General features: G+C 37.8%; 1 long non-coding RNA gene across 3 annotated transcripts in view; it reads left to right on the plus strand.

Annotated features, from left to right (window-relative positions):
- The window catches only part of LOC135281615 (uncharacterized), a 17,100-nt gene extending 14,867 nt beyond the window's left edge, over positions 1 to 2,233 (plus strand). For 2 of the 3 annotated variants that reach the window (XR_010348208.1, XR_010348216.1), the window contains exon 5: positions 1,788 to 2,233. This is a non-coding gene — a long non-coding RNA (uncharacterized LOC135281615). The remainder of the gene's footprint in view (positions 1 to 1,787) is intronic. The other variant, XR_010348214.1, reaches the window with a different exon arrangement.
- The last annotated feature ends 7,149 nt before the right edge of the window (positions 2,234 to 9,382 follow it).

Raw genomic sequence — 9,382 nt, forward strand, 5'->3', positions numbered from 1 at the left:
GGTTTTTAACAGTGTCATAGGCTAAGGGATCAAGTTTGCAAATGACACCAAGCTGAGTGGTAGGGTTAAAACACTTGAAGGATGGAATGCCATCCAGAGGGGCCTGGACAAGCTTGAGAAGCCAGCCCACAAGAACCTCAAGAGGTTCAACAAAGCCAAGTACAAGGCCCTGTACCTGAGTCAGGGCAAACCCTAGGATTATATAAACCGGGGTATGAAGGGATTGAGAGCAGACTTGCCTAGAAAGGCTTAGGACTGCTGGTGGATGAGAAGGTGGAAATGTTCCAGCAATGTGTGCTCATATCCCAAAAACCAACCACATCCTGTGCTGCACCAGAAGATTGGCCAGCAGGGAGGTGATTCTACCCCTCTGTTCTCATGAGATCTCACCTGGAATACTGCAGTACGCTGGAGTAATGGAGTACAGCCCTAGGAACCCCAGCACCTGGAGGACATAGAACTGTGGGAGCAAGTCTAACACAGGGGAGCCACAGAAATGAATGGAGAGCTGGAACACCTCTCCTGTGAAGAAAGGCTGAGAGAGTTGTGCTTTTTCAGCCTGGAGAAGAGATGGCTCCAGGAAGACCTCACTACAGCTATTCAGTACTTTAAGGAGGTCTGTAAGAAAGAGGGGGATGAACTCTTTAGTAGGACATGTAGCAGTAAGACAATGGGAAATGTTGTAATTAAAAGAGGGTAGATTCAGATTAGATAAAAGGAAGAAATTCTTTACAAAGAGAGTGCTGAAACACTGGTACAGATTGCCCAGAGAATGGTGGATGCCCCATCCCTGGAAACATTCAACTTAAGGTTGGACAGAGCTCTGAGAAATATGATCTAGATGAAAATATCCGTGCTTATTGCACAGGAGTTGGAAGTAGATGACCTTTAAGGTTCCCTTCCAACACTCTATGATTTTATGATTCTATGATAAGTGTATCCACTTGTTTGATGATGCAGGGACAGCCTGCCACAATATGACTTGTTGGTACCTTTCCTTTTTCACTAGGGCATGTTTGCAACCTACTGCATATGCAACCTAAGAATCATATTTGTTAAGAACCAGAAATAGTTTTGGGAATGTCACAGAATTCACAAGTACCCCAGAGATTATCAGACCAACCCTGTCACTTACAGACACTCCATTCCTGTATTTGCACTAAAAACCCCTCCACCTTAGCCATGTGTAGAGTTCTTATAGAGGTGCAACTAATAAGAATCCCAATTGGGAAATTCTAGTGTGTAAACTGAAGTATAAGAATGTAAGGAATGATCAAGATTTAGTGAGAATTGTAGAGAAATTGAGCAAGGCTTTTGCAAGAAATCATATATGTTCCATAACCATCTTCAACAGTGGGCATCCCACTGGGATGTGAGTGAGTTTTGTGATGCCTCCTCCCTATCTTTGTGATTTCCCTTCCTAAACAGGAGGCAGAATTAGTTGTTCTTGATAGAATAATCTTGATATATTTTCATTCATAAATGAACATCTGCTTTTGCAAATTTCTGATAAAACTATGATGTGCCTCAAAATGTCAAAAAATATGGCATGCTTGTCCTGTTTCCCTGAGTTCCTGCTGCAGTTTAGCATATTCCATGCTCCCTGCTACCATGAAATCACACTTTGTGCTACCTAGTTATCCTACTCCTCTCACAGAAGTACAAAAAAATAAACTCCATTATACTGCCAAAGCATCAGAGAGAATTGTGTGAGTCCCAGGTCAACAGAGCAGGCTGCAGGTCTCTTTTCAGTTTAAAGTAAGTTTTTTCATCTGTTTTCTTCTCAGACATGGCCTTGAAAACCTGAAACAATGTGAACAGACTGAGATGGAGGCAAGCAGCCAAGGAGTTGATCTCAGTTGACAACAGACAGAAATCAAGCATTTTGCTGAATGGAGACAGGTGCATGATGGCACTCCTGCACATTCATGCTCTTACCTATTCAGAAAAGAAGAAATACTGAAAAAATCTCCCCCTCCCTTACCATCTCTGTGGCCATTGTTCATCCTGTTGCAGGCTGACAGAGCAGGAATATGGGAGACCATCAAGGACTCTCCCCGCTATTTCACTTCAGCTCTGAAGAACATCTTTACCTGACAGATGGTTAAAAAATCAGAATTATTGCCTTTATGAAGAATTAATATTCTGTTTGTTTCTTTGCAGTTTACCTCAATTTCATGCTTCCCAGTAACAGTGTCTTGAAAAATGCCCTCTGTTATTTGAAAGGACTATACCCCTGTGTTTCTTTAGTGGAAGATTAAAACCACTCAGATGATCTCAATAACATCAGTCTTTGGCAGCTTTTTGAAGTGACGAGAAAACACATCTAAATAAAGATACTTTGGCTTCTGTGTTTTAGAAACTCAACCAAAAAAATGTGAAGAGTAGGCTGTAAGATACAAACAAGAAATGGAGGACCCACAAAAAAGTATCTGTGTAGAATAATATGGGACCAGACTGGATCTGAAGATGTGGGAAGATGGAAATGAAATGTATCTTAGGACAACCGGGTGAGATCAGAGTTCTAGCTTGTGGCTGCCTCACTTGTACCCCTTGAGTACCTCTAATGTGTAGACACAGAACAAGGCTATCTTAGCTTTGCTCAGTGAGAAAAACGCAGTGTTTCTGTCCTTTACATTAATCCTTCTGGACTTTGATGGAAATACTAATTTTCCATGAAGGATATTATTTTTCTCATTTTTGTATTGCTCTCTGCCACATACAGTGACCACTGAATTTGGGTTCACTGTTTTTCTTACAGAAGTACTGCTCTCAATGTTTTTTATTTGGCCATATGATGCTACTGTTGCCACTGCACTAAAACTTGCTGTCCTTGTAGAAAAGTTAATCTTGTCTAATGCAAGACTTTGGACTTCAGATATGTTATTTTCCCTCATTGTTTTACTCTTATTGAACATCAGCATATGGTGTACATTCACAGTTCATGAACATTAACCCTACACATTTCTTTTCACATGGCCAACCATTCTGAAAGTGTATTTCATCCAGAGACTAATGAAAACACTTGTTCTTCTACTGTTTTCCACATTTATATCAGTAAGTGAAATTCAATTTTAGCAAGCATTTTAAGAATGAATTATGAAAGCAGCTTTTATGCTAAGTAAAAATAATATAAAATATTTTATTATATTTTCTGAAATACATGTGAGATATTTTGAGGTTGTTATTTCTGCAGGAGGCTGGACTTGATGATTATCTCAGGGCCCTTCTAATCTGAGTCTTTTTATGGTTCTGTGACTGGAATTTATAAAATTCTTCTCTATCACTATTAAAAATATTGGAACACTAGATAAGACTATTGAGTTCTTGGTTTATTCTATTTATTTTCTATGAACAGATTCAGGAATGATAGATTCCTGAGAATGGAGAATATGTCCAGAATTAATGACAACAAGAATGAGTCAGAGATGTGGGCATTGCCTTAGTAATTTTGAACATGGATGTGCAATGGTTTTTATAATTCATTGCATTTGGATTAGAACTTACATAGATAATGGCTGTTCTCTGAAATTTTTTTTGTGGTGAAAACCATCATGTGAATAAAGTGAAATAGACAGCAGTCAAAAACTTATCACTTTGTTAAGACAAACTAATAAAATTGAGAGTTCAGTCATGTATATTTATAGAAAAAAAAAGAGTATCCAGTCAGTGATGGTGTGGGATGTTGCAAGATGGGGATGATCTCAGTTATTACAAACAAGAGACTAGATCTAAATGAAGGGGATTATGAAAGCTATAATTAGCTAATGCTTCCTAAAAGCCTAACCTAAACTGTTGAGGTTTTTCCATTCTGAAGTGCATTACCATACAGAGATCACATATCATGTAGTAAGTACAGAAAGAAAAACAAATCTTAATCAAACAGTATTGTCTTCAATTATTTCAGAGCAATCTTTGAAACTTTCTGGAACAGATACTTTTTCTTTAATGATGCTGCGATTGCTGAAGGACTGTTTACGTATTATACTGGAATATAACAAACACAATACAATTAAATGTCTCCAAGTTATGTTGATTTTATTTGCATGCTTATAGATGATGCTTTAATCTCTAGATTTTGCTCTAAATTCTGAAGAAGGCAGATGGGTTGGTGAAAAAAGGAATCCTTTGTCTTGCAAAAGCAAGCTTACTATTCTCAGGAGTGATATCAGTGCTGTTTTACTTATTGTAACACTTATGTGTTCACATAAAAACTCAAGGAAGAATGGCAGTGTCTGTTCTGTGTGAATCTTATTCTGTATGTAGAGAGTTTTCAAAGTCTGCAAATGTGCAAGGGTCCAAACTCTGATTGAAAATAAGTGAAGGGGCACGGGAGATCTTTTTTTCACACAGAGCCACCAAATGTGTTCCTGCCCTTTACTGTCAACACATGGATAACAGAGGGAAGCACCAGAGAAGAAGGAGGACTATGAGCAATGCCAAGGCTTTTCAGAAGTATGGTTGATGCTGTCTTACAAAGGACAGGCAGTTTGTACCATCTGCTAGAGATGTGGGGGAACAAAGAGTGCCTTGCTGAGATATCCATAGACTAAACAGGAAAGCTCAGGCTTGATTCTCCCACGTCTCCCCCAGCACACCCAAAGAATATCTGGTAAGCTAATTCAGTAACAAGACCAAGTTACATTAATTTTCTAAATAAATTCATGGTTCCTTCAAATGCAAAGATTTATGTGACTATAAAAACAGACAACTGCTATTTAAAATAAACCTCCAATATCTGGAGTAAGTAAGTAAAAATTTACCTGAACTGTGTTATTTACCTGAACTATACCTGTCTATAAAGTGTACAAGTATGAGCATTCCAGATAAAATAAAGGATCTGGTGATGAACTTTAAATCCTCCATGTGCTTAAATTCTTGGTTAGGTTAGGCTTTTGTGCTAGATGACTTAGCTGTCCAGCACCAGTTTGGAAGCAGAGGTCATGCAACCATTTTGTCCTATACAGCACAAATTTCTCACCCTTACAGTGTATCAGTGATCCATTGAACTCCTCTTTCCTCCCCCATTGTACTACATAAATGAAAGCTTCCGTTCTTATGCCATAGAAGCAAGTGACTCATTGAATATTTGACTGTCGAGCAAATCTTAGTCTTTCTGAGTCAGTGCTAAGAGTTGTTTCCTGTTTGAATGATTTATAAATACAGCTTCTATCTGTAATCCATAAGGAGGTTTCCTCCACCAGGAAGATGTCTTGCCTTCATGGAGGCACTAAAGCTATAGTGGTGACTGTTGAAGCAAAGACATAATTTTCTAATCTATCATTTTTCTGAAAGCCAGCAGAACTCTCATAATACAAAATGGCTCATAAATTTATATTTATATATTTATCTTCACTCTTGCTGTTGGGATCTGTATATAAGCATGAGTGACTATTAAAATATAAACCTATTGTGAAAAACCACATCCTGAATGTCTGTATTTCAGTATGGCAGGATGTTTAGTAGCCAGTGTTATTACATGTTAGTCTGCATACTACCACCCAGAAAAGAAAAGTCATAATATTGCCAAAAGCAAAAACTGCTGTCAAAGCTGATAAATCCAAAAGGGCTTAATGAAGGTGTTGTCTGTCTGTGATGAAACAAGGAGACCTAAGATGCCTTTTTAAAAATACTTTTGGGGTTAGATCATTGCTAGCCCACATGAGATTGATTAAACTCTCAGAAATTGTGTTGGATAAGGATTGCTTAACTTCATGGACTATGCATCCAGCTGTTGAAGTTAAATTCCTTGTATTTTCTTGTGGATTGGGTATATTATTTGTTATTTTACCGTAATAAATAATTTTTGGTGTTTTTTACAAGATTATAATTTATTATTTTATTATACTCAAAGACATTGTCAAACTCAGACCTTTAATAAACTTACAGAAGTAAAAAAACAATGCATTCAGTATCTCTGAATTTATAGCTAAACAAATGGTATTGGTCTTGGAAAACACAGATGAAAATTGTTGGCCTGTTGCCCTATCGTGTATGTAAGACCTATAATTGAAACACTAGGTTCATTGCCCCTGTCAAAAAAGGTATAGTGATGCAAGGTTAGAAAAATATTTTCCATGTCTAATGCCTTAAAATACTTTGCTGTGATTTCTGTAGGGAACCTTTGCAAAAAGCACGTGGTTAAAGCTGGAATGCCCAGCCAGAAGCACGTGGAAGAAGACTTGAATAGTGAAACTAACTTTATAAATACTTGTTTGTAAAGTGTTTAGACATGAACTGACAAGTATTAACACGAATTTCATGTTGTTGTGGGTGCTTGACCTGCTGTTCCTTCAATCCATCATGCTGCTTACCAACTACTATTCTGCAAGAAAATAGTGAAATAGATTAGTGCTCTGCAGTGGGGACACCCAGAACAGGCCAGATTTACCCCTTCAATAAAGGTAATGAATAGTTAGCTAACATTTAGCACTTGTGTGGCTGTTTTGATGAATAACAGAGTTTGCAAGAATTATATTATTCATCTTTAACACAGTCCTGTGAGGTAGAGAATAGGGTGCTGTACTCTCTGCATGGCTACAGCAATGTGAACACTGGCCAGGGACTGACAACCACAGCTCCTGTGAGAGCATTTCTCTTTGAGACGGAACTAAATTTAATGGCTTCTCATTTTTTATCATACCCCTTTCATTACAGTTGTGCTGTCCTGGAGGAATTTGTATTTTGAATAGATGGGAAATCTTTCCTCCATTCACGTAGGGTGTTTGAGAATTTGGCAGGTGCTGATTGACTATACAAGCTGCCAGGATTGATGGGCTTGAGACATCTTATACACATTTCCTGATCTGTGATTCTTTATAATCATATATTTAATCCTTACTTCTCTATTTCAGCTGATCATATTTATTAAAATTAACCAGTAAGGTCTACTAACTAATGAGGTCTGTTTCATTTTGTATCTGGTTGTGCAGTAGTGAACTGGTGCATTATTCATGTCCTCAGAGAATGCACCTGAATACAAACATTACATTGACCTCAGTTCTGAGCAAATCAAAAGCATTTTACAAGTCTAGAATGGTTGACTATGTAGAGAGTTTCTTGGCATCACTAGAATTGAGGGAAAGACATCAAGCCAGCACCAAGCAAATGTGAAGAGCCAAAGAGAATTATTTATATTCTCAACTGCTTTCCACAGGCAAAAACATGTTCTCCTCCAATGACAGTGACCAGGATCTGTGCCTGTGACAATCTGGAGAGGATGTACAATCACCACTGCTGGGAGGGCCAAAGTCTGTAGATCCAGATGGCTACCAGTGTGCTCTGGGTTAGCAGTTCCAAGCTAGGATAATAAAAGGCATTTCATTGTTCACTATTACTGAACTCTTTATGTGTTGGATTATAAACCATGACCATCACTGCAGTAGCAAAACTAGGAAATATCAGAGGGCACCTCTCAGAGTCACTCCTTGGTATGATGCAGATAATGTTTTCAATAAAGACTGAAGTGCAGCTCAGTGCAACATTAATCACTATCTTTCTTACAAGGATGAAGCATAATTGCCTTATTTAATCTAGTTTGTCATATCAAAGCCCTTACTAATCCTTGCAGACAGTTAGAAAGTTAGGGAGATTGGAGAATTCATGCTGGAAAATAATCTGTCCTTGCCTAGGAGGAACAGTTCCGCATTGACTTAAAAGGCTTACTAATAAAAAAACACCCTCAATCAGAATATTCAAACTGGCCTATCAAATTTGACTGCTTTTATAGATATTCTGAAGCATCCTTAGGGTCAAGAGTAAAGAACTTAGCTCTGAAAAGGTCTGAGTACTTTGTCCCTGTATTTCAAACACATTTCTGTACCTCAGCACTGCTGTGGGTATGTGAGTAAGTTCACTGAAATAAGTATGAGAATGAAAAAGTTTGATTGGATCACTTAAAATATGTCTGGCATCAATCTTAAACCAGCATGAAATCTTGGCATCCATTCAGGTGATTAAAAGCACAGAGTAGGATTGTGTTTTTCTTTTCAAAATACATAATGTAAAGATGCATTAAGCTACCAACGCATTTGTAGAGAATGGAAGTAACACCACAGAGAATTTTTTAAAAAGAGACCAAGGAACATGAGGACACAGAAAGGCAGGACTAGTGAAAGGCAAACTAGCAAAACCTTTTTTTTTGCTCTGACAAACCATTGTGCTGAGTCGTGCTAAACTGTGAGATGAACAGCATTTCTATGAGCTGCACTGGCATCTTTAAAGTAGAGACATATTTTAGAATCCATAGCCCAAGCCTGCATGTGGTTGTATTAGAGAAAGCTGATTATTGCACTGGAGCCCATCAAGATCCATCAGTATAAATTCAGATAAATGAGACTTAGAATGCAGAAGATGGAATCTGAGGATTTGGTCCATCAGACTGTAACATACTACCAACTTCAAAATGGGGTACTGCTCTATTACTGTATCCCTAGATTGATTTTTAAAGATTCAATCTTAGGATCATTGCTTATCACTCTTTCAATCTGCTTTTGTAGGATTTATTCAAAAACCTTCAATTTACGATAGACTGTTACTTTCTTAAACTGCTCTGAGAAGAATATTAACATTCCCAGCCATTATTGTTTCTAGGTTACTAAAGGCTTTTCGTTACAGTTTTGTTTCCCCTCTCTTCTGGTAATACCTGCCGTTCAATATGTGTGACAAGCATGAGCTTCCTAAAATGAACTCCTTTTTTACTACATACTACTTACACTTGCAATGCACACATAAATGTTTATACTTACACACATCCAGTTACCCTTTCATTATTGAAAGATGATTATTTCAAAGGTGCTTTGTGGTCTCAGAGTGAAATGTTGACTCCATTGAAGTGAAGCACAGATATTGATGGAAATGGGATATTATGCTCTGACCTTTCAAAGTGCACAAATTGGATGGATTCAGAAGGAGTGACTTTCTGAAAACTTTGGGAAACACACATCTCATGGAACTTCTGGAAAATGTCTATGAGATGAAAACTCTTCTTCCTGCAAAGACCACATTTCAACGGCTGGAAACATGATTTTCTTATAAAATTCTCTTTTAGGAGGATGTATCTCATTGGAAAATATGTGTGAAGTATTTCTGATTTGCTGCATCATTAATTATATGACATTTTTCATTGAGATGCCTCTTACAGAACTTTTCTGAACTCCTCCCGCTGTGTTAGCATTTCCGTGGCCTGGTTACGACTGTTCCCAGGCAAATGCTACTGCCAGAGTATCATGCAAGATAAAGGTCATACATAAAAGTCTACCTCAATATAGAAGAGTTGCCAATCTGCTGGAATTTCCAAACAGGCACATACAGACCTTATAAAAGCAAACAGTACTGGTCAAACTCCTGTACTTGGATTATTTCAAGTCAGACTGTGCCAGTA

This window comes from Passer domesticus, chromosome 1 (assembly GCF_036417665.1).
Source record: "Passer domesticus isolate bPasDom1 chromosome 1, bPasDom1.hap1, whole genome shotgun sequence".
Classification (NCBI taxonomy): domain Eukaryota; kingdom Metazoa; phylum Chordata; class Aves; order Passeriformes; family Passeridae; genus Passer; species Passer domesticus.